At 32.5% G+C, this 26,488-nt stretch overlaps 11 non-coding genes across 11 annotated transcripts; all 11 read right to left on the reverse strand.

The window, feature by feature from the left end:
• Positions 1-3,341: 3,341 nt before the first annotated feature.
• On the reverse strand, positions 3,342-3,415 carry TRNAI-AAU (transfer RNA isoleucine (anticodon AAU)). Its single transcript has one exon. It is a non-coding gene; the product is annotated as a tRNA-Ile (tRNA).
• A 6,177-nt stretch (positions 3,416-9,592) lies between these two features.
• Positions 9,593-9,666, reverse strand: TRNAI-AAU (transfer RNA isoleucine (anticodon AAU)). The gene has a single exon. It is a non-coding gene; the product is annotated as a tRNA-Ile (tRNA).
• A 1,586-nt stretch (positions 9,667-11,252) lies between these two features.
• On the reverse strand, positions 11,253-11,326 carry TRNAI-AAU (transfer RNA isoleucine (anticodon AAU)). The gene has a single exon. It is a non-coding gene; the product is annotated as a tRNA-Ile (tRNA).
• A 1,588-nt stretch (positions 11,327-12,914) lies between these two features.
• On the reverse strand, positions 12,915-12,988 carry TRNAI-AAU (transfer RNA isoleucine (anticodon AAU)). The gene has a single exon. It is a non-coding gene; the product is annotated as a tRNA-Ile (tRNA).
• Positions 12,989-14,570: 1,582 nt separating this feature from the next.
• On the reverse strand, positions 14,571-14,644 carry TRNAI-AAU (transfer RNA isoleucine (anticodon AAU)). The gene has a single exon. It is a non-coding gene; the product is annotated as a tRNA-Ile (tRNA).
• Positions 14,645-16,235: 1,591 nt separating this feature from the next.
• On the reverse strand, positions 16,236-16,309 carry TRNAI-AAU (transfer RNA isoleucine (anticodon AAU)). Its single transcript has one exon. It is a non-coding gene; the product is annotated as a tRNA-Ile (tRNA).
• A 1,588-nt stretch (positions 16,310-17,897) lies between these two features.
• On the reverse strand, positions 17,898-17,971 carry TRNAI-AAU (transfer RNA isoleucine (anticodon AAU)). The gene has a single exon. It is a non-coding gene; the product is annotated as a tRNA-Ile (tRNA).
• A 1,588-nt stretch (positions 17,972-19,559) lies between these two features.
• On the reverse strand, positions 19,560-19,633 carry TRNAI-AAU (transfer RNA isoleucine (anticodon AAU)). Its single transcript has one exon. It is a non-coding gene; the product is annotated as a tRNA-Ile (tRNA).
• Positions 19,634-21,223: 1,590 nt separating this feature from the next.
• Positions 21,224-21,297, reverse strand: TRNAI-AAU (transfer RNA isoleucine (anticodon AAU)). The gene has a single exon. It is a non-coding gene; the product is annotated as a tRNA-Ile (tRNA).
• A 1,590-nt stretch (positions 21,298-22,887) lies between these two features.
• TRNAI-AAU (transfer RNA isoleucine (anticodon AAU)) lies at positions 22,888-22,961 on the reverse strand. Its single transcript has one exon. It is a non-coding gene; the product is annotated as a tRNA-Ile (tRNA).
• A 3,049-nt stretch (positions 22,962-26,010) lies between these two features.
• TRNAI-AAU (transfer RNA isoleucine (anticodon AAU)) lies at positions 26,011-26,084 on the reverse strand. The gene has a single exon. It is a non-coding gene; the product is annotated as a tRNA-Ile (tRNA).
• Positions 26,085-26,488: the final 404 nt, after the last annotated feature.

Consider the following 26,488-nt stretch of genomic DNA (forward strand, 5'->3'; position numbering starts at 1 on the left):
ATATCTTAGTTATGCCATATTGCTTGATTTGAGACAAAAGTCACTGAGCCACGTAGAGAAAAATCTTCATCAGCCAAAGGATGACACTCCCACTGGCTTCTGATATGTATTTGAAGAGATTTTGTGATATATGTGTCTATGATGTTTTCAAGTATTCATGCACTCCACCGATGAGCTTATTCCATTCTTGTCCATCAAGAAAAGCAAATGGCCCATACGGGGATCGAACCTGTGACCTTGGCGTTAATAGCACCACGCTCTAACCAACTGCGCTAACCGGCCACAGATATTACTGCACGCAAACACAAAACTGGCAAATATATCTCAAAGCACAGATCATATTTTGTTTTTATAGCATTTCATTTTTCAAAAAAAAGCTTAAGCCATAGAGTCACTTGAAGCATGGGTATCATAAAAATGCTCCAGTTTCTTTCCACATTACAAAATAAAAATAAATATTAGATAGGATAATTACAAAGATTAAGGCATCTAGTAATAGTATAAAAATAGACAATTTAGACTAGGAGTATATGCAAATCTAAGCAAAATCAATCAAAAAAATCTAATACACAATTTTTAATTGTAAATTTACAGATTGTTGAAAAAGATAATCCCAGGTTGTAATCCATTATGTATTAAATTTAGTATGTTTAACCAAGCTGTGTATGAATAACTTTTAACACAAAAAATATATATTGGGGAAGAAGCTTAATGTACCCATTGGAAATAAATAATGCTAGCCCATTTTGGAATGCAAAGCTTAAGAAAATACAAACTTCAATCCATAGGAAAGCACTTTTTATTCAGTCTACACTCTGTAATCATACTATAGCTTAATTTACAAACTGTGATGTCATTATCAGACTTAACTCACAAGAGACTTTCATCCTTGGTCTATAAAAAAGGCAATCCTCTGTTATAAAGCTTGAAACAATTGTAAGTGGCTGATATGCAAATATGGAAATACAGAAAAACTGTCAATTCAATGCTAGGATAACATAAGGGGTGATGCTCCAACTGAAATTGGTCCTAGGCATTTAGGTTTCTAGTATCTATCTTCTCATTTAAAAAATAGGTTACTTTTTATATATTATCATTGGGTTTGGACAAATATTCTACATAATACCTATTGCATCCCTGAGCTTATTAGAAACTTGAAATAATATATATAAAGTATTGAATTTCTTTTCTTTGCATTTAAAAGATGAGCGCACTTCAGTAGATGCCATTGCTCAGGTGAGGGTTCCATGGTGTAATTGTTAGCAACCTGGACTTTGAATCTAGTAATCTGAGTTCATATCTCGTGGGAGCTAACATTGTTTATTTTCCTTTTGTTCAAAGCTCCATTTTCATTCAATGTATGAGTATTGCAAATCTTCATTTAAAATTCATATAAATTCCATCATCTTCAGTGGTGTCCTTTGTTTAAACTCATTTTTAAACTTATCAAATCAGAAGTATGTCAAATATTTGGAAATAAGAAAAGATGCAATAAGAATGCAGAGATCCATTACTTGTGCTCTGCTCTTTAGAAATTCTCCATTTTTTTTACTTCAGTGTGCACTAATGAGAGGGGAGCACATATCTTCTTCTTCTTCTAGTAACACCTAGTGCCCTCTATGTTTGAGCAGCAATATAACTGTTTAATTTGCCCTTGCATATCTTACTTATGCCATATTGCTTGATTTGAGACAAAAGTCACTGAGCCATGTAGAGAAAAATCGCTCTAACCAACTGAGCTAACCGGCCACAGATATCACTGCAAGCAAACACAAAACTGGCAAATGTACCTCAAAGCACAGATCATATTTTGTTTTTATAGCATTTCATTTTTCAAAAAAAAAGCTTAAGCCATAGAGTCACTTGAAGCATGGGTATCATAAAAATGCTCCAGTTTCTTTCCACATTACAAAATAAAAATAAATATTAGATAGGATAATAACAAAGATTAAGGCATCTAGTAATAGTATAAAAATAGACAATTTAGACAAGGAGTATATGCAAATCTAAGCAAAATCAATCAAAAAAATCTAATACACAATTTTTAATTGTAAATTTACAGATTGTTGAAAAAGATAATCCCAGGATGTAATCCATTATGTATTAAATTTAGTATGTTTTACCAAGTTGTGTATGAATAACTTTTAACACAAAAAAATATATATTGGGGAAGAAGCTTAATGTGCCCATTGGAAATAAAGAATGCTAGCCCATTTTGGAATGCAAAGCTTAAGAAAATACAAACTTCAATCCATAGGAAAGCACTTTTTATTCAGTCTACACTCTGTAATCATACTATAGCTTAATTTACAAATTGTGATGTCATTATCAGACTTAACTCACAAGAGACTTTCATCCTTGGTCTATAAAAAAGGCAGTCCTCTGTTATAAAGCTTGAAACAATTGTAAGTGGCTGATATGCAAATATGGAAATACAGAAAAACTGTCAATTCAATGCTAGGATAATATAAGGGGTGATGCTCCAACTGAAATTGGTCCTAGGCATTTAGGTTTCTAGTATCTATATTCTCCTTTAAAAAATAGGTTACTTTTTATATATTATCATTGGGTTTGGTCAAATATTCTACATAATACCTATTGCATCCCTGAGCTTATTAGAAACTTGAAATAATATATATAAAGTATTGAATTTCTTTTCTTTGCATTTAAAAGATGAGCGCACTTCAGTGGATGTCATTGCTCAGGTGAGGGTTCCATGGTGTAATTGTTAGCACCCTGGACTTTGAATCTAGTAATCTGAGTTCATATCTCATGGGAGCTAACATTGTTTATTTTCCTTTTGTTCAAAGCTCAATTTTCATTCAATGTATGAGTATTGCAAATCTTCATTTAAAATTCATACAAATTCCATCATCTTCAGTGGTGTCCTTTGTTTAAACTCATTTTTAAACTTATCAAATCAGAAGTATGTCAAATATTTGGAAATAAGAAAAGATGCAATAAGAATGCAGAGATCCATTACTTGTGCTCTGGTCTTTAGAAATTCTCCATTTTTTTTACTTCAGTGTGCACTAATGAGAGGGGAGCACATATCTTCTTCTTCTTCTTCTAGTAACACCTAGTGCCCTCTATGTTTGAGCAGCAATATAATAACTGATTAATTTGCCCTTGCATATCTTAGTTATGCCATATTGCTTGATTTGAGACAAAAGTCACTGAGCCACGTAGAGAAAAATCTTCATCAGCCAAAGGATGACACGCCCACTGGCTTCTGATATGTATTTGAAGAGATTTTGTGATATATGTGTCTATGATGTTTTCAAGTATTCATGCACTCCACAGATGAGCTTATTCCATTCTTGTCCATCAAGAAAGGCAAATGGCCCATACGGGGATCGAACCCGTGACCTTGGCGTTATTAGCACCACACTCTAACCAACTGCGCTAACCGGCCACAGATATTACTGCAAGCAAACACAAAACTGGCAAATATATCTCAAAGCACAGATCATATTTTGTTTTTATAGCATTTCATTTTTCAAAAAAAAGCTTAAGCCATAGAGTCACTTGAAGCATGGGTATCATAAAAATGCTCCAGTTTCTTTCCACATTACAAAATAAAAATAAATATTAGATAGGATAATTACAAAGATTAAGGCATCTAGTAATAGTATAAAAATAGACAATTTAGACTAGGAGTATATGCAAATCTAAGCAAAATCAATCTAAAAAATCTAATACACAATTTTTAATTGTAAATTTACAGATTGTTGAAAAAGATAATCCCAGGATGTAATCCATTATGTATTAAATTTAGTATGTTTTACCAAGTTGTGTATGAATAACTTTTAACACAAAAAAATATATATTGGGGAAGAAGCTTAATGTGCCCATTGGAAATAAATAATGCTAGCCCATTTTGGAATGCAAAGCTTAAGAAAATACAAACTTCAATCCATAGGAAAGCACTTTTTATTCAGTCTACACTCTGTAATCATACTATAGCTTAATTTACAAATTGTGATGTCATTATCAGACTTAACTCACAAGAGACTTTCATCCTTGGTCTATAAAAAAGGCAATCCTCTGTTATAAAGCTTGAAACAATTGTAAGTGGCTGATATGCAAATATGGAAATACAGAAAAACTGTCAATTCAATGCTAGGATAACATAAGGGGTGATGCTCCAACTGAAATTGGTCCTAGGCATTTAGGTTTCTAGTATCTATCTTCTCCTTTAAAAAATAGGTTACTTTTTATATATTATCATTGGGTTTGGACAAATATTCTACATAATACCTATTGCATCCCTGAGCTTATTAGAAACTTGAAATAATATATATAAAGTATTGAATTTCTTTTCTTTGCATTTAAAAGATGAGCGCACTTCAGTAGATGCCATTGCTCAGGTGAGGGTTCCATGGTGTAATTGTTAGCAACCTGGACTTTGAATCTAGTAATCTGAGTTCATATCTCGTGGGAGCTAACATTGTTTATTTTCCTTTTGTTCAAAGCTCCATTTTCATTCAATGTATGAGTATTGCAAATCTTCATTTAAAATTCATATAAATTCCATCATCTTCAGTGGTGTCCTTTGTTTAAACTCATTTTTAAACTTATCAAATCAGAAGTATGTCAAATATTTGGAAATAAGAAAAGATGCAATAAGAATGCAGAGATCCATTACTTGTGCTCTGCTCTTTAGAAATTCTCCATTTTCTTTTACTTCAGTGTGCACTAATGAGAGGGGAGCACATATCTTCTTCTTCTTCTAGTAACACCTAGTGCCCTCTATGTTTGAGCAGCAATATAACTGTTTAATTTGCCCTTGCATATCTTACTTATGCCATATTGCTTGATTTGAGACAAAAGTCACTGAGCCATGTAGAGAAAAATCGCTCTAACCAACTGAGCTAACCGGCCACAGATATCACTGCAAGCAAACACAAAACTGGCAAATGTACCTCAAAGCACAGATCATATTTTGTTTTTATAGCATTTCATTTTTCAAAAAAAAGCTTAAGCCATAGAGTCACTTGAAGCATGGGTATCATAAAAATGCTCCAGTTTCTTTCCACATTACAAAATAAAAAATAATATTAGGTAGGATAATAACAAAGATTAAGGCATCTACTAATAGTATAAAAATAGACAATTTAGACAAGGAGTATATGCAAATCTAAGCAAAATCAATCTAAAAAATCTAATACACAATTTTTAATTGTAAATTTACAGATTGTTGAAAAAGATAATCCAGGATGTAATCCATTATGTATTAAATTTAGTATGTTTTACCAAGTTGTGTATGAATAACTTTTAACACAAAAAAATAAATATTGGGGAAGTAGCTTAATGTGCCTATTGGAAATAAAGAATGCTAGTCCATTTTGGAATGCAAAGCTTAAGAAAATACAAACTTCAATCCATAGGAAAGCACTTTTTATTCAGTCTACACTCTGTAATCATACTATAGCTTAATTTACAAATTGTGATGTCATTATCAGACTTAACTCACAAGAGACTTTCATCCTTGGTCTATAAAAAAGGCAATCCTCTGTTATAAAGCTTGAAACAATTGTAAGTGGCTGATATGCAAATATGGAAATACAGAAAAACTGTCAATTCAATGCTAGGATAACATAAGGGGTGATGCTCCAACTGAAATTGGTCCTAGGCATTTAGGTTTCCAGTATCTATCTTCTCCTTTAAAAAATAGGTTACTTTTTATATATTATCATTGGTTTTGGACAAATATTCTACATAATACCTATTGCATCCCTGAGCTTATTAGAAACTTGAAATAATATATATAAAGTATTGAATTTCTTTTCTTTGCATTTAAAAGATGAGCGCACTTCAGTGGATGTCATTGCTCAGGTGAGGGTTCCATGGTGTAATTGTTAGCACCCTGGACTTTGAATCTAGTAATCTGAGTTCATATCTCATGGGAGCTAACATTGTTTATTTTCCTTTTGTTCAAAGCTCCATTTTCATTCAATGTATGAGTATTGCAAATCTTCATTTAAAATTCATATAAATTCCATCATCTTCAGTGGTGTCCTTTGTTTAAACTCATTTTTAAACTTATCAAATCAGAAGTATGTCAAATATTTGGAAATAAGAAAAGATGCAATAAGAATGCAGAGATCCATTACTTGTGCTCTGGTCTTTAGAAATTCTCAATTTTTTTTACTTCAGTGTGCACTAATGAGAGGGGAGCACATATCTTCTTCTTCTTCTAGTAACACCTAGTGCCCTCTATGTTTGAGCAGCAATATAATAACTGATTAATTTGCCCTTGCATATCTTAGTTATGCCATATTGCTTGATTTGAGACAAAAGTCACTGAGCCACGTAGAGAAAAATCTTCATCAGCCAAAGGATGACACTCCCACTGGCTTCTGATATGTATTTGAAGAGATTTTGTGATATATGTGTCTATGATGTTTTCAAGTATTCATGCACTCCACCGATGAGCTTATTCCATTCTTGTCCATCAAGAAAAGCAAATGGCCCATACGGGGATCGAACCTGTGACCTTGGCGTTAATAGCACCACGCTCTAACCAACTGCGCTAACCGGCCACAGATATTACTGCACGCAAACACAAAACTGGCAAATATATCTCAAAGCACAGATCATATTTTGTTTTTATAGCATTTCATTTTTCAAAAAAAAGCTTAAGCCATAGAGTCACTTGAAGCATGGGTATCATAAAAATGCTCCAGTTTCTTTCCACATTACAAAATAAAAATAAATATTAGATAGGATAATTACAAAGATTAAGGCATCTAGTAATAGTATAAAAATAGACAATTTAGACTAGGAGTATATGCAAATCTAAGCAAAATCAATCAAAAAAATCTAATACACAATTTTTAATTGTAAATTTACAGATTGTTGAAAAAGATAATCCCAGGTTGTAATCCATTATGTATTAAATTTAGTATGTTTAACCAAGCTGTGTATGAATAACTTTTAACACAAAAAATATATATTGGGGAAGAAGCTTAATGTACCCATTGGAAATAAATAATGCTAGCCCATTTTGGAATGCAAAGCTTAAGAAAATACAAACTTCAATCCATAGGAAAGCACTTTTTATTCAGTCTACACTCTGTAATCATACTATAGCTTAATTTACAAACTGTGATGTCATTATCAGACTTAACTCACAAGAGACTTTCATCCTTGGTCTATAAAAAAGGCAATCCTCTGTTATAAAGCTTGAAACAATTGTAAGTGGCTGATATGCAAATATGGAAATACAGAAAAACTGTCAATTCAATGCTAGGATAACATAAGGGGTGATGCTCCAACTGAAATTGGTCCTAGGCATTTAGGTTTCTAGTATCTATCTTCTCATTTAAAAAATAGGTTACTTTTTATATATTATCATTGGGTTTGGACAAATATTCTACATAATACCTATTGCATCCCTGAGCTTATTAGAAACTTGAAATAATATATATAAAGTATTGAATTTCTTTTCTTTGCATTTAAAAGATGAGCGCACTTCAGTAGATGCCATTGCTCAGGTGAGGGTTCCATGGTGTAATTGTTAGCAACCTGGACTTTGAATCTAGTAATCTGAGTTCATATCTCGTGGGAGCTAACATTGTTTATTTTCCTTTTGTTCAAAGCTCCATTTTCATTCAATGTATGAGTATTGCAAATCTTCATTTAAAATTCATATAAATTCCATCATCTTCAGTGGTGTCCTTTGTTTAAACTCATTTTTAAACTTATCAAATCAGAAGTATGTCAAATATTTGGAAATAAGAAAAGATGCAATAAGAATGCAGAGATCCATTACTTGTGCTCTGCTCTTTAGAAATTCTCCATTTTTTTTACTTCAGTGTGCACTAATGAGAGGGGAGCACATATCTTCTTCTTCTTCTAGTAACACCTAGTGCCCTCTATGTTTGAGCAGCAATATAACTGTTTAATTTGCCCTTGCATATCTTACTTATGCCATATTGCTTGATTTGAGACAAAAGTCACTGAGCCATGTAGAGAAAAATCGCTCTAACCAACTGAGCTAACCGGCCACAGATATCACTGCAAGCAAACACAAAACTGGCAAATGTACCTCAAAGCACAGATCATATTTTGTTTTTATAGCATTTCATTTTTCAAAAAAAAAGCTTAAGCCATAGAGTCACTTGAAGCATGGGTATCATAAAAATGCTCCAGTTTCTTTCCACATTACAAAATAAAAAATAATATTAGATAGGATAATAACAAAGATTAAGGCATCTACTAATAGTATAAAAATAGACAATTTAGACAAGGAGTATATGCAAATCTAAGCAAAATCAATCTAAAAAATCTAATACACAATTTTTAATTGTAAATTTACAGATTGTTGAAAAAGATAATCCAGGATGTAATCCATTATGTATTAAATTTAGTATGTTTTACCAAGTTGTGTATGAATAACTTTTAACACAAAAAAATAAATATTGGGGAAGTAGCTTAATGTGCCTATTGGAAATAAAGAATGCTAGCCCATTTTGGAATGCAAAGCTTAAGAAAATACAAACTTCAATCCATAGGAAAGCACTTTTTATTCAGTCTACACTCTGTAATCATACTATAGCTTAATTTACAAATTGTGATGTCATTATCAGACTTAACTCACAAGAGACTTTCATCCTTGGTCTATAAAAAAGGCAGTACTCTGTTATAAAGCTTGAAACAATTGTAAGTGGCTGATATGCAAATATGGAAATACAGAAAAACTGTCAATTCAATGCTAGGATAACATAAGGGGTGATGCTCCAACTGAAATTGGTCCTAGGCATTTAGGTTTCTAGTATCTATCTTCTCCTTTAAAAAATAGGTTACTTTTTATATATTATCATTGGGTTTGGACAAATATTCTACATAATACCTATTGCATCCCTGAGCTTATTAGAAACTTGAAATAATATATATAAAGTATTGAATTTCTTTTTTTTGCATTTAAAAGATGAGCGCACTTCAGTAGATGCCATTGCTCAGGTGAGGGTTCCATGGTGTAATTGTTAGCACCCTGGACTTTGAATCTAGTAATCTGAGTTCATATCTCGTGGGAGCTAACATTGTTTATTTTCCTTTTGTTCAAAGCTCCATTTTCATTCAATGTATGAGTATTGCAAATCTTCATTTAAAATTCATATAAATTCCATCATCTTCAGTGGTGTCCTTTGTTTAAACTCATTTTTAAACTTATCAAATCAGAAGTATGTCAAATATTTGGAAATAAGAAAAGATGCAATAAGAATCCATTACTTGTGCTCTGGTCTTTAGAAATTCTCCATTTTTTTTACTTCAGTGTGCACTAATGAGAGGGGAGCACATATCTTCTTCTTCTTCTAGTAACACCTAGTGCCCTCTATGTTTGAGCAGCAATATAATAACTGATTAATTTGCCCTTGCATATCTTAGTTATGCCATATTGCTTGATTTGAGACAAAAGTCACTGAGCCACGTAGAGAAAAATCTTCATCAGCCAAAGGATGACACTCCCACTGGCTTCTGATATGTATTTGAAGAGATTTTGTGATATATGTGTCTATGATGTTTTCAAGTATTCATGCACTCCACCGATGAGCTTATTCCATTCTTGTCCATCAAGAAAAGCAAATGGCCCATACGGGGATCGTACCCGTGACCTTGGCGTTATTAGCACCACGCTCTAACCAACTGCGCTAACCGGCCACAGATATTACTGCAAACAAACACAAAACTGGCAAATATATCTCAAAGCACAGATCATATTTTGTTTTTATAGCATTTCATTTTTCAAAAAAAAGCTTAAGCCATAGAGTCACTTGAAGCATGGGTATCATAAAAATGCTCCAGTTTCTTTCCACATTACAAAATAAAAATAAATATTAGATAGGATAATAACAAAGATTAAGGCATCTACTAATAGTATAAAAATAGACAATTTATTCAAGGAGTATATGCAAATCTAAGCAAAATCAATCTAAAAAATCTAATACACAATTTTTAATTGTAAATTTACAGATTGTTGAAAAAGATAATCCCAGGATGTAATCCATTATGTATTAAATTTAGTATGTTTTACCAAGTTGTGTTTGAATAACTTTTAACACAAAAAAATATATATTGGGGAAGTAACTTAATGTGCCCATTGGAAATAAAGAATGCTAGCCCATTTTGGAATACAAAGCTTAAGAAAATACAAACTTCAATCCATAGGAAAGCACTTTTTATTCAGTCTACACTCTGTAATCATACTATAGCTTAATTTACAAATTGTGATGTCATTATCAGACTTAACTCACAAGAGACTTTCATCCTTGGTCTATAAAAAAGGCAGTCCTCTGTTATAAAGCTTGAAACAATTGTAAGTGGCTGATATGCAAATATGGAAATACTAAAAAACTGTCAATTCAATGCTAGGATAACATAAGGGGTGATGCTCCAACTGAAATTGGTCCTAGGCATTAAGGTTTCTAGTATCTATCTTCTCCTTTAAAAAATAGGTTACTTTTTATATATTATCATTGGGTTTGGACAAATATTCTACATAATACCTATTGCATCCCTGAGCTTATTAGAAACTTGAAATAATATATATAAAGTATTGAATTTCTTTTCTTTGCATTTAAAAGATGAGCGCACTTCAGTAGATGCCATTGCTCAGGTGAGGGTTCCATGGTGTAATTGTTAGCACCCTTGACTTTGAATCTAGTAATCTGAATTCATATCTCGTGGGAGCTAACATTGTTTATTTTCCTATTGTTCAAAGCTCCATTTTCATTCAATGTATGAGTATTGCAAATCTTCATTTAAAATTCATACAAATTCCATCATGTTCAGTGGTGTCCTTTGTTTAAACTCATTTTTAAACTTATCAAATCAGAAGTATGTCAAATATTTGGAAATAAGAAAAGATGCAATAAGAATGCAGAGATCCATTACTTGTGCTCTGGTCTTTAGAAATTCTCCATTTTTTTTTACTTCAGTGTGCACTAATGAGAGGGGAGCACATATCTTCTTCTTCTAGTAACACCTAGTGCCCTCTATGTTTGAGCAGCAATATAATAACTAATTAATTTGCCCTTGCATATCTTAGTTATGCCATATTGCTTGATTTGAGACAAAAGTCACTGAGCCATGTAGAGAAAAATCTTCATCAGCCAAAGGATGACACTCCCACTGGCTTCTGATATGTATTTGAAGAGATTTTGTGATATATGTGTCTATGATGTTTTCAAGTATTCATGCACTCCACCGATGAGCTTATTCCATTCTTGTCCATCAAGAAAAGCAAATGGCCCATACGGGGATCGAACCCGTGACCTTGGCGTTATTAGCACCACGCTCTAACCAACTGAGCTAACCGGCCACAGATATCACTGCAAGCAAACACAAAACTGGCAAATGTACCTCAAAGCACAGATCATATTTTGTTTTTATAGCATTTCATTTTTCAAAAAAAATCTTAAGCCATAGAGTCACTTGAAGCATGGGTATCATAAAAATGCTCCAGTTTCTTTCCACATTACAAAATAAAAATAAATATTAGATAGGATAATAACAAAGATTAAGGCATCTACTAATAGTATAAAAATAGACAATTTAGACAAGGAGTATATGCAAATCTAAGCAAAATCAATCTAAAAAATCTAATACACAATTTTTAATTGTAAATTTACAGATTGTTGAAAAAGATAATCCAGGATGTAATCCATTATGTATTAAATTTAGTATGTTTTACCAAGTTGTGTATAAATAACTTTTAACACAAAAAAATATATATTGGGGAAATAGCTTAATGTGCCCATTGGAAATAAAGAATGCTAGCCCATTTTGGAATGCAAAGCTTAAGAAAATACAAACTTCAATCCATAGGAAAGCACTTTTTATTCAGTCTACACTCTGTAATCATACTATAGCTTAATTTACAAATTGTGATGTCATTATCAGACTTAACTCACAAGAGACTTTCATCCTTGGTCTATAAAAAAGGCAGTCCTCTGTTATAAAGCTTGAAACAATTGTAAGTGGCTGATATGCAAATATGGAAATACAGAAAAACTGTCAATTCAATGCTAGGATAACATAAGGGGTGATGCTCCAACTGAAATTGGTCCTAGGCATTTAGGTTTCTAGTATCTATCTTCTCCTTTAAAAAATAGGTTACTTTTTATATATTATCATTGGGTTTGGACAAATATTCTACATAATACCTATTGCATCCCTGAGCGTATTAGAAACTTGAAATAATATATATAAAGTATTGAATTTCTTTTCTTTGCATTTAAAAGATGAGCGCACTTCAGTAGATGCCATTGCTCAGGTGAGGGTTCCATGGTGTAATTGTTAGCACCCTGGACTTTGAATCTAGTAATCTGAGTTCATATCTCGTGGGAGCTAACATTGTTTATTTTCCTTTTGTTCAAAGCTCCATTTTCATTCAATGTATGAGTATTGCAAATCTTCATTTAAAATTCATATAAATTCCATCATCTTCAGTGGTGTTCTTTGTTTAAACTCATTTTTAAACTTATCAAATCAGAAGTATGTCAAATATTTGGAAATAAGAAAAGATGCAATAAGAATGCAGAGATCCATTACTTGTGCTCTGGTCTTTAGAAATTCTCCATTTTTTTTTACTTCAGTGTGCACCAATGAGAGGGGAGCACATATCTTCTTCTTCTTCTAGTAACACCTAGTGCCCTCTATGTTTGAGCAGCAATATAATAACTGATTAATTTGCCCTTGCATATCTTAGTTATGCCATATTGCTTGATTTGAGACAAAAGTCACTGAGCCACGTAGAGAAAAATCTTCATCAGCCAAAGGATGACACTCCCACTGGCTTCTGATATGTATTTGAAGAGATTTTGTGATATATGTGTCTATGATGTTTTCAAGTATTCATGCACTCCACCGATGAGCTTATTCCATTCTTGTCCATCAAGAAAAGCAAATGGCCCATACGGGGATCGAACCCGTGACCTTGGCGTTATTAGCACCATGCTCTAACCAACTGCGCTAACCGGCCACAGATATTACTGCAAGCAAACACAAAACTGGCAAATATATCTCAAAGCACAGATCATATTTTGTTTTTATAGCATTTCATTTTTCAAAAAAAGCTTAAGCCATAGAGTCACTTGAAGCATGGGTATCATAAAAATGCTCCAGTTTCTTTCCACATTACAAAATAAAAATAAATATTAGATAGGATAATTACAAAGATTAAGGCATCTAGTAATAGTATAAAAATAGACAATTTAGACTAGGAGTATATGCAAATCTAAGCAAAATCAATCTAAAAAATCTAATACACAATTTTTAATTGTAAATTTACAGATTGTTGAAAAAGATAATCCCAGGATGTAATCCATTATGTATTAAATTTAGTATGTTTTACCAAGTTGTTTATGAATAACTTTTAACACAAAAAAATATATATTGGGGAAGAAGCTTAATGTGCCCATTGGAAATAAATAATGCTAGCCCATTTTGGAATGCAAAGCTTAAGAAAATACAAACTTCAATCCATAGGAAAGCACTTTTTATTCAGTCTACACTCTGTAATCATACTATAGCTTAATTTACAAATTGTGATGTCATTATCAGACTTAACTCACAAGAGACTTTCATCCTTGTTCTATAAAAAAGGCAATCCTCTGTTATAAAGCTTGAAACAATTGTAAGTGGCTGATATGCAAATATGGAAATACAGAAAAACTGTCAATTCAATGCTAGGATAACATAAAGGGTGATGCTCCAACTGAAATTGGTCCTAGGCATTTAGGTTTCTAGTATCTATCTTCTCATTTAAAAAATAGGTTACTTTTTATATATTATCATTGGGTTTGGACAAATATTCTACATAATACCTATTGCATCCCTGAGCTTATTAGAAACTTGAAATAATATATATAAAGTATTGAATTTCTTTTCTTTGCATTTAAAAGATGAGCGCACTTCAGTAGATGCCATTGCTCAGGTGAGGGTTCCATGGTGTAATTGTTAGCAACCTGGACTTTGAATCTAGTAATCTGAGTTCATATCTCGTGGGAGCTAACATTGTTTATTATCCTTTTGTTCAAAGCTCCATTTTCATTCAATGTATGAGTATTGCAAATCTTCATTTAAAATTCATATAAATTCCATCATCTTCAGTGGTGTCCTTTGTTTAAACTCATTTTTAAACTTATCAAATCAGAAGTATGTCAAATATTTGGAAATAAGAAAAGATGCAATAAGAATCCATTACTTGTGCTCTGGTCTTTAGAAATTCTCCATTTTTTTTACTTCAGTGTGCACTAATGAGAGGGGAGCACATATCTTCTTCTTCTTCTTCTAGTAACACCTAGTGCCCTCTATGTTTGAGCAGCAATATAATAACTGATTAATTTGCCCTTGCATATCTTAGTTATGCCATATTGCTTGATTTGAGACAAAAGTCACTGAGCAATGTAGAGAAAAATCTTCATCAGCCAAAGGATGACACTCCCACTGGCTTCTGATATGTATTTGAAGAGATTTTGTGATATATGTGTCTATGATGTTTTCAAGTATTCATGCACTCCACCGATGAGCTTATTCCATTCTTGTCCATCAAGAAAAGCAAATTGCCCATACGGGGATCGAACCCGTGACCTTGGCGTTATTAGCACCACGCTCTAACCAACTGAGCTAACCGGCCACAGATGTTACTGCAAGCAAACACAAAACTGGCAAATGTACCTCAAAGCACAGATCTGATTTTGTTTTTATAGCATTTCATTTTTCAAAAAAAAGCTTAAGCCATAGAGTCACTTGAAGCATGGGTATCATAAAAATGCTCCAGTTTCTTTCCACATTACAAAATAAAAATAAATATTAGATAGGATAATAACAAAGATTAAGGCATCTACTAATAGTATAAAAATAGACTATTTATTCAAGGAGTATATGCAAATCTAAGCAAAATCAATCTAAAAAATCTAATACACAATTTTTAATTGTAAATTTACAGATTGTTGAAAAAGATAATCCCAGGATGTAATCCATTATGTATTAAATTTAGTATGTTTTACCAAGTTGTGTTTGAATAACTTTTAACACAAAAAAATATATATTGGGGAAGTAACTTAATGTGCCCATTGGAAATAAAGAATGCTAGCCCATTTTGGAATGCAAAGCTTAAGAAAATACAAACTTCAATCCATAGGAAAGCACTTTTTATTCAGTCTACACTCTGTAATCATACTATAGCTTAATTTACAAATTGTGATGTCATTATCAGACTTAACTCACAAGAGACTTTCATCCTTGGTCTATAAAAAAGGCAGTCCTCTGTTATAAAGCTTGAAACAATTGTAAGTGGCTGATATGCAAATATGGAAATACTGAAAAACTGTCAATTCAATGCTAGGATAACATAAGGGGTGATGCTCCAACTGAAATTGGTCCTAGGCATTTAGGTTTCTAGTATCTATCTTCTCCTTTAAAAAATAGGTTACTTTTTATATATTATCATTGGGTTTGGACAAATATTCTACATAATACCTATTGCATCCCTGAGCTTATTAAAAACTTGAAATAATATATATAAAGTATTGAATTTCTTTTCTTTGCATTTAAAAGATGAGCGCACTTCAGTAGATGCCATTGCTCAGGTGAGGGTTCCATGGTGTAATTGTTAGCACCCTTGACTTTGAATCTAGTAATCTGAATTCATATCTCGTGGGAGCGAACATTGTTTATTTTCCTATTGTTCAAAGCTCCATTTTCATTCAATGTATGAGTATTGCAAATCTTCATTTAAAATTCATATAAATTCCATCATCTTCAGTGGTGTCCTTTGTTTAAACTCATTTTTAAACTTATCAAATCAGAAGTATGTCAAATATTTGGAAATAAGAAAAGATGCAATAAGAATGCCGAGATCCATTACTTGTGCTCTGGTCTTTAGAAATTCTCCATTTTTTTTTTTACTTCAGTGTGCACTAATGAGAGGGGAGCACATATCTTCTTCTTCTTCTAGTAACACCTAGTGCCCTCTATGTTTGAGCAGCAATATAATAACTAATTAATTTGCCCTTGCATATCTTAGCTATGCCATATTGCTTGATTTGAGACAAAAGTCACTGAGCCATGTAGAGAAAAATCTTCATCAGCCAAAGCATGACACTCCCACTGGCTTCTGATATGTATTTGAAAAGATTTTGTGATATATGTGTCTATGATGTTTTCAAGTATTCATGCACTCCACCGATGAGCTTATTCCATTCTTGTCCATCAAGAAAAGCAAATGGCCCATACGGGGATCGAACCCGTGACCTTGGCGTTATTAGCACCACGCTCTAATCAACCGAGCTAACCAGCCACAGATATCACTGCAAGCAAACACAAAACTGGCAAATGTACCTCAAAGCACAGATCATATTTTGTTTTTATACCATTTCATTTTTCAAAAAAAATCTTAAGCCATAGAGTCACTTGAAGCATGGGTATCATAAAAATGCTCCAGTTTCTTTCCACATTACAAAATAAAAATAAATATTAGATAGGATAATAACAAAGATTAAGGCATCTACTAATAGTATAAAAATAGACAATTTAGACAAGGAGTATATGCAAATCTAAGCAAAATCAATCTAAAAAATCTAATACACAATTTTTAATTGTAAATTTACAGATTGTTGAAAAAGATAATCCAGGATGTAATCCATTATGTATTAAATTTAGTATGTTTTACCAAGTTGTGTATGAATAACTTTTAACACAAAAAAATATATATTGGGGAAGTAGCTTAATGTGCCCATTGGAAATAAAGAATGCTAGCCCATTTTGGAATGCAAAGCTTAAGAAAATACAAACTTCAATCCATAGGAAAGCACTTTTTATTCAGTCTACACTCTGTAATCATACTATAGCTTAATTTACAAATTGTGATGTCATTATCAGACTTAACTCACAAGAGACTTTCATCCTTGGTCTATAAAAAAGGCAGTCCTCTGTTATAAAGCTTGAAACAATTGTAAGTGGCTGATATGCAAATATGGAAATACAGAAAAACTGTCAATTCAATGCTAGGATAACATAAGGGGTGATGCTCCAACTGAAATTGGTCCTAGGCATTTAGGTTTCTAGTATCTATCTTCTCCTTTAAAAAATAGGTTACTTTTTATATATTATCATTGGGTTTGGACAAATATTCTACATAATACCTATTGCATCCCTGAGCTTATTAGAAACTTGAAATAATATATATAAAGTATTGAATTTCTTTTCTTTGCATTTAAAAGATGAGCGCACTTCAGTAGATGCCATTGCTCAGGTGAGGGTTCCATGGTGTAATTGTTAGCACCCTTGACTTTGAATCTAGTAATCTGAATTCATATCTCGTGGGAGCTAACATTGTTTATTTTCCTATTGTTCAAAGCTCCATTTTCATTCAATGTATGAGTATTGCAAATCTTCATTTAAAATTCATAGAAATTCCATCATCTTCAGTGGTGTCCTTTGTTTAAACTCATTTTTAAACTTATCAAATCAGAAGTATGTCAAATATTTGGAAATAAGAAAAGATGCAATAAGAATGCAGAGATCCATTACTTGTGCTCTGGTCTTTAGAAATTCTCCATTTTTTTTTACTTCAGTGTGCACTAATGAGAGGGGAGCACATATCTTCTTCTTCTTCTAGTAACACCTAGTGCCCTCTATGTTTGAGCAGCAATATAATAACTAATTAATTTGCCCTTGCATATCTTAGTTATGCCATATTGCTTGATTTGAGACAAAAGTCACTGAGCCATGTAGAGAAAAATCTTCATCAGCCAAAGGATGACACTCCCACTGGCTTCTTATATGTATTTGAAGAGATTTTGTGATATATGTGTCTATGATGTTTTCAAGTATTCATGAACTCCACCGATGAGCTTATTCCATTCTTGTCCATCAAGAAAAGCAAATGGCCCATACGGGGATCGAACCCGTGACCTTGGCGTTATTAGCACCACGCTCTAACCAACTGAGCTAACCGGCCACAGATATCACTGCAAGCAAACACAAAACTGGCAAATGTACCTCAAAGCACAGATCATATTTTGTTTTTATAGCATTTCATTTTTTTAAAAAAAGCTTAAGCAATAGAGTCACTTGAAGCATGGGTATCATAAAAATGCTCCAGTTTCTTTCCACATTACAAAATAAAAATAAATATTAGATAGGATAATAACAAAGATTAAGGCATCTACTAATAGTATAAAAATAGACAATTTAGACAAGGAGTATATGCAAATCTAAGCAAAATCAATCTAAAAAATCTAATACACAATTTTTAATTGTAAATTTACAGATTGTTGAAAAAGATAATCCAGGATGTAATCCATTATGTATTAAATTTAGTATGTTTTACCAAGTTGTGTATGAATAACTTTTAACACAAAAAAATATATATTGGGGAAGTAGCTTAATGTGCCCATTGGAAATAAAGAATGCTAGCCCATTTTGGAATGCAAAGCTTAAGAAAATACAAACTTCAATCCATAGGAAAGCACTTTTTATTCAGTCTACACTCTGTAATCATACTATAGCTTAATTTACAAATTGTGATGTCATTATCAGACTTAACTCACAAGAGACTTTCATCCTTGGTCTATAAAAAAGGCAGTCCTCTGTTATAAAGCTTGAAACAATTGTAAGTGGCTGATATGCAAATATGGAAATACAGAAAAACTGTCAATTCAATGCTAGGATAACATAAGGGGTGATGCTCCAACTGAAATTGGTCCTAGGCATTTAGGTTTCTAGTATCTATCTTCTCCTTTAAAAAATAGGTTACTTTTTATATATTATCATTGGGTTTGGACAAATATTCTACATAATACCTATTGCATCCCTGAGCTTATTAGAAACTTGAAATAATATATATAAAGTATTGAATTTCTTTTCTTTGCATTTAAAAGATGAGCGCACTTCAGTAGATGCCATTGCTCAGGTGAGGGTTCCATGGTGTAATTGTTAGCACCCTGGACTTTGAATCTAGTAATCTGAGTTCATATCTCGTGGGAGCTAACATTGTTTATTTTCCTTTTGTTCAAAGCTCCATTTTCATTCAATGTATGAGTATTGCAAATCTTCATTTAAAATTCATATAAATTCCATCTTCTTCAGTGGTGTCCTTTGTTTAAACTCATTTTTAAACTTAGCAAATCAGAAGTATGTCAAATATTTGGAAATAAGAAAAGATGCAATAAGAATGCAGAGATCCATTACTTGTGCTCTGGTCTTTGGAAATTCTCCATTTTTTTTTACTTCAGTGTGCACTAATGAGAGGGGAGCACATATCTTCTTCTTCTTCTAGTAACACCTAGTGCCCTCTATGTTTGAGCAGCAATATAATAACTGATTAATTTGCCCTTGCATGTCTTAGTTATGCCATATTGCTTGATTTGAGACAAAAGTCACTGAGCCATGTAGAGAAAAATCTTCATCAGCCAAAGGATGACACTCCCACTGGCTTCTGATATGTATTTGAAGAGATTTTGTGATATATGTGTCTATGATGTTTTCAAGTATTCATGCACTCCACCGATGAGCTTATTCCATTCTTGTCCATCAAGAAAAGCAAATGGCCCATACGGGGATCAAACCCGTGACCTTGGCGTTATTAGCACCACGCTCTAACCAGCTGAGCTAACCGGCAACAGATATTACTGCAAGCAAACACAAAACTGGCAAATGTACCTCAAAGCACAGATCATATTTTGTTTTTATAGCATTTCATTTTTCAAAAAAAAGCTTAAGCCATAGAGTCACTTGAAGCATGGGTATCATAAAAATGCTCCAGTTTCTTTCCACATTACAAAATAAAAATAAATATTAGATAGGATAATAACAAAGATTAAGGCATCTACTAATAGTATAAAAATAGACAATTTAGACAAGGAGTATATGCAAATCTAAGCAAAATCAATCTAAAAAATCTAATACACAATTTTTAATTGTAAATTTACAGATTGTTGAAAAAGATAATCCCAGGATGTAATCCATTATGTATTAAATTTAGTATGTTTTACCAAGTTGTGTATGAATAACTTTTAACACAAAAAAATATATATTGGGGAAGTAGCTTAATGTGCCCATTGGAAATAAAGAATGCTAGCCCATTTTGGAATGCAAAGCTTAAGAAAATACAAACTTCAATCCATAGGAAAGCACTTTTTATTCAGTCTACACTCTGTAATCATACTATATCTTAATTTACAAATTGTGATGTCATTATCAGACTTAACTCACAAGAGACTTTCATCCTTGGTCTATAAAAAAGGCAGTCCTCTGTTATAAAGCTTGAAACAATTGTAAGTGGCTGATATGCAAATATGGAAATACAGAAAAACTGTCAATTCAATGCTAGGATAACATAAGGGGTGATGCTCCAACTGAAATTGGTCCTAGGCATTTAGGTTTCTAGTATCTATCTTCTCCTTTAAAAAATAGGTTACTTTTTATATATTATCATTGGGTTTGGACAAATATTCTACATAATACCTATTGCATCCCTGAGCTTATTAGAAACTTGAAATAATATATATATAAAGTATTGAATTTCTTTTCTTTGCATTTAAAAGATGAGCGCACTTCAGTAGATGCCATTGCTCTGGTGAGGGTTCCATGGTGTAATTGTTAGCACCCTTGACTTTGAATCTAGTAATCTGAGTTCATATCTCGTGGGAGCTAACATTGTTTATTTTCCTTTTGTTCAAAGCTCCATTTTCATTCAATGTATGAGTATTGCAAATCTTCATTTAAAATTCATATAAAGTCCATCATTTTCAGTGGTGTCTTTTGTTTAAACTAATTTTTAAACTTATCAAATCAGAAGTATGTCAAATATTTGGAAATCAGAAAAGATGCAATAAGAATGCAGAGATCCATTACTTGTGCTCTGGTCTTTAGAAATTCTCAATTTTTTTTACTTCAGTGTGCACTAATGAGAGGGGAGCACATATCTTCTTCTTCTTCTAGTAACACCTAGTGCCCTCTATGTTTGAGCAGCAATATAATAACTAATTAATTTGCCCTTGCATATCTTAGTTATGCCATATTGCTTGATTTGAGACAAAAGTCACTGAGCCATGTAGAGAAAAATCTTCATCAGCCAAAGGATGACACTCCCACTGGCTTCTGATATGTATTTGAAGAGATTTTGTGGTATATGTGTCTATGATGTTTTCAAGTATTCATGCACTCCACCGATGAGCTTATTCCATTCTTGTCCATCAAGAAAAGCAAATGGCCCATACGGGGATCGAACCCGTGACCTTGGCGTTATTAGCACCACGCTCTAACCAACCGAGCTAACCAGCCACAGATATCACTGCAAGCAAACACAAAACTGGCAAATGTACCTCAAAGCACAGATCATATTTTGTTTTTATAGCATTTCATTTTTCAAAAAAAAGCTTAAGCCATAGAGTCACTTGAAGCATGGGTATCATAAAAATGCTCCAGTTTCTTTCCACATTACAAAATAAAAATAAATATTAGATAGGATAATAACAAAGATTAAGGCATCTACTAATAGTATAAAAATAGACAATTTAGACAAGGAGTATATGCAAATCTAAGCAAAATCAATCTAAAAAATCTAATACACAATTTTTAATTGTAAATTTACAGATTGTTGAAAAAGATAATCCAGGATGTAATCCATTATGTATTAAATTTAGTATGTTTTACCAAGTTGTGTATGAATAACTTTTAACACAAAAAAATATATATTGGGGAAGTAGCTTAATGTGCCCATTGGAAATAAAGAATGCTAGCCCATTTTGGAATGCAAAGCTTAAGAAAATACAAACTTCAATCCATAGGAAAGCACTTTTTATTCAGTCTACACTCTGTAATCATTCTATAGCTTAATTTACAAATTGTGATGTCATTATCAGACTTAACTCACAAGAGACTTTCATCCTTGGTCTATAAAAAAGGCAGTCCTCTGTTATAAAGCTTGAAACAATTGTAAGTGGCTGATATGCAAATATGGAAATACAGAAAAACTGTCAATTCAATGCTAGGATAACATAAGGGGTGATGCTCCAACTGAAATTGGTCCTAGGCATTTAGGTTTCTAGTATCTATCTTCTCCTTTAAAAAATAGGTTACTTTTTATATATTATCATTGGGTTTGGACAAATATTCTACATAATACCTATTGCATCCCTGAGCTTATTAGAAACTTGAAATAATATATATATAAAGTATTGAATTTCTTTTCTTTGCATTTAAAAGATGAGCGCACTTCAGTAGATGCCATTGCTCTGGTGAGGGTTCCATGGTGTAATTGTTAGCACCCTTGACTTTGAATCTAGTAATCTGAATTCATATCTTGTGGGAGCTAACATTGTTTATTTTCCTATTGTTCAAAGCTCCATTTTCATTCAATGTATGAGTATTGCAAATCTTCATTTAAAATTCATATAAATTCCATCATCTTCAGTGGTGTCCTTTGTTTAAACTCATTTTTAAACTTAGCAAATCAGAAGTATGTCAAATATTTGGAAATAAGAAAAGATGCAATAAGAATGCAGAGATCCATTACTTGTGCTCTGGTCTTTGGAAATTCTCCATTTTTTTTTACTTCAGTGTGCACTAATGAGAGGGGAGCACATATCTTCTTCTTCTTCTAGTAACACCTAGTGCCCTCTATGTTTGAGCAGCAATATAATAACTGATTAATTTGCCCTTGCATATCTTAGTTATGCCATATTGCTTGATTTGAGACAAAAGTCACTGAGCCATGTAGAGAAAAATCTTCATCAGCCAAAGGATGACACTCCCACTGGCTTCTGATATGTATTTGAAGAGATTTTGTGATATATGTGTCTATGATGTTTTCAAGTATTCATGCACTCCACCGATGAGCTTATTCCATTCTTGTCCATCAAGAAAAGCAAATGGCCCATACGGGGATCAAACCCGTGATCTTGGCGTAATTATCACCACGCTCTAACCAACTGAGCTAACCGGCCACAGATATTACTGCTAGCAAACACAAAACTGGCAAATGTACCTCAAAGCACAGATCATATTTTGTTTTTATAGCATTTCATTTTTCAAAAAAAAGCTTAAGCCATAGAGTCACTTGAAGCATGGGTATCATAAAAATGCTCCAGTTTCTTTCCACATTACAAAATAAAAATAAATATTAGATAGGATAATAACAAAGATTAAGGCATCTAGTAATAGTATAAAAATAGACAATTTAGACAAGGAGTATATGCAAATCTAAGCAAAATCAATCTAAAAAATCTAATACACAATTTTTAATTGTAAATTTACAGATTGTTGAAAAAGATAATCCCAGGATGTAATCCATTATGTATTAAATTTAGTATGTTTTACCAAGTTGTGTATGAATAACTTTTAACACAAAAAAATATATATTGGGGAAGTAGCTTAATGTGCCCATTGGAAATAAAGAATGCTAGCCCATTTTGGAATGCAAAGCTTAAGAAAATACAAACTTCAATCCATAGGAAAGCACTTTTTATTCAGTCTACACTCTGTAATCATACTATAGCTTAATTTACAAATTGTGATGTCATTATCAGACTTAACTCACAAGAGACTTTCATCCTTGGTCTATAAAAAAGGCAGTCCTCTGTTATAAAGCTTGAAACAATTGTAAGTGGCTGATATGCAAATATGGAAATACAGAAAAACTGTCAATTCAATGCTAGGATAACATAAGGGGTGATGCTCCAACTGAAATTGGTCCTAGGCATTTAGGTTTCTAGTATCTATCTTCTCCTTTAAAAAATAGGTTACTTTTTATATATTATCATTGGGTTTGGACAAATATTCTACATAATACCTATTGCATCCCTGAGCTTATTAGAAACTTGAAATAATATATATAAAGTATTGAATTTCTTTTCTTTGCATTTAAAAGATGAGCGCACTTCAGTAGATGCCATTGCTCAGGTGAGGGTTCCATGGTGTAATTGTTAGCACCCTGGACTTTGAATCTAGTAATCTGAGTTCATATCTCGTGGGATCTAACATTGTTTATTTTCCTTTTGTTCATAGCTCCATTTTCATTCAATGTATGAGTATTGCAAATCTTCATTTAAAATTCATATAAATTCCATCATCTTCAGTGGTGTCCTTTGTTTAAACTCATTTTTAAACTTATCAAATCAGAAGTATGTCAAATATTTGGAAATAAGAAAATATGCAATAAGAATGCAGAGATCCATTACTTGTGCTCTGGTCTTTAGAAATTCTCCATTTTTTTTTACTTCAGTGTGCACTAATGAGAGGGGAGCACATATCTTCTTCTTCTTCTAGTAACACCTAGTGCCCTCTATGTTTGAGCAGCAATATAACTGTTTAATTTGCCCTTGCATATCTTACTTATGCCATATTGCTTGATTTGAGACAAAAGTCACTGAGCCATGTAGAGAAAAATCGCTCTAACCAACTGAGCTAACCGGCCACAGATATCACTGCAAGCAAACACAAAACTGGCAAATGTACCTCAAAGCACAGATCATATTTTGTTTTTATAGCATTTCATTTTTCAAAAACAAAGCTTAAGCCATAGAGTCACTTGAAGCATGGGTATCATAAAAATGCTCCAGTTTCTTTCCACATTACAAAATAAAAAATAATATTAGATAGGATAATAACAAAGATTAAGGCATCTACTAATAGTATAAAAATAGACAATTTAGACAAGGAGTATATGCAAATCTAAGCAAAATCAATCTAAAAAATCTAATACACAATTTTTAATTGTAAATTTACAGATTGTTGAAAAAGATAATCCAGGATGTAATCCATTATGTATTAAATTTAGTATGTTTTACCAAGTTGTGTATGAATAACTTTTAACACAAAAAAATAAATATTGGGGAAGTAGCTTAATGTGCCTATTGGAAATAAAGAATGCTAGCCCATTTTGGAATGCAAAGCTTAAGAAAATACAAACTTCAATCCATAGGAAAGCACTTTTTATTCAGTCTACACTCTGTAATCATACTATAGCTTAATTTACAAATTGTGATGTCATTATCAGACTTAACTCACAAGAAACTTTCATCCTTGGTCTATAAAAAAGGCAGTCCTCTGTTATAAAGCTTGAAACAATTGTAAGTGGCTGATATGCAAATATGGAAATACAGAAAAACTGTCAATTCAATGCTAGGATAACATAAGGGGTGATGCTCCAACTGAAATTGGTCCTAGGCATTTAGGTTTCTAGTATCTATCTTCTCCTTTAAAAAATAGGTTACTTTTTATATATTATCATTGGGTTTGGACAAATATTCTACATAATACCTATTGCATCCCTGAGCTTATTAGAAACTTGAAATAATATATATAAAGTATTGAATTTCTTTTTTTTGCATTTAAAAGATGAGCGCACTTCAGTAGATGCCATTGCTCAGGTGAGGGTTCCATGGTGTAATTGTTAGCACCCTGGACTTTGAATCTAGTAATCTGAGTTCATATCTCGTGGGAGCTAACATTGTTTATTTTCCTTTTGTTCAAAGCTCCATTTTCATTCAATGTATGAGTATTGCAAATCTTCATTTAAAATTCATATAAATTCCATCATCTTCAGTGGTGTCCTTTGTTTAAACTCATTTTTAAACTTATCAAATCAGAAGTATGTCAAATATTTGGAAATAAGAAAAGATGCAATAAGAATCCATTACTTGTGCTCTGGTCTTTAGAAATTCTCCATTTTTTTTACTTCAGTGTGCACTAATGAGAGGGGAGCACATATCTTCTTCTTCTTCTAGTAACACCTAGTGCCCTCTATGTTTGAGCAGCAATATAATAACTGATTAATTTGCCCTTGCATATCGTAGTTATGCCATATTGCTTGATTTGAGACAAAAGTCACTGAGCCATGTAGAGAAAAATCTTCATCAGCCAAAGGATGACACTCCCACTGGCTTCTGATATGTATTTGAAGAGATTTTGTGATATATGTGTCTATGATGTTTTCAAGTATTCATGCACTCCACCGATGAGCTTATTCCATTCTTGTCCATCAAGAAAAGTAAATGGCCCATACAGGGATCGAACCCGTGACCTTGGCGTTATTAGCACCACGCTCCAACCAACTGAGCTAATCGGCCACAGATGTTACTGCAAGCAAACACAAAACTGGCAAATGTACCTCAAAGCACAGATCATATTTTGTTTTTATAGCATTTCATTTTTCAAAAAAAAGCTTAAGCCATAGAGTCACTTGAAGCATGGGTATCATAAAAATGCTCCAGTTTCTTTCCACATTACAAAATAAAAATAAATATTAGATAGGATAATAACAAAGATTAAGGCATCTACTAATAGTATAAAAATAGACAATTTATTCAAGGAGTACATGCAAATCTAAGCAAAATCAATCTAAAAAATCTAATACACAATTTTTAATTGTAAATTTACAGATTGTTAAAAAAGATAATCCCAGGATGTAATCCATTATGTATTAAATTTAGTATGTTTTACCAAGTTGTGTTTGAATAACTTTTAACACAAA

This window comes from Pseudophryne corroboree, chromosome 11, assembly GCF_028390025.1.
Source record: "Pseudophryne corroboree isolate aPseCor3 chromosome 11, aPseCor3.hap2, whole genome shotgun sequence".
Lineage (NCBI taxonomy): Eukaryota > Metazoa > Chordata > Amphibia > Anura > Myobatrachidae > Pseudophryne > Pseudophryne corroboree.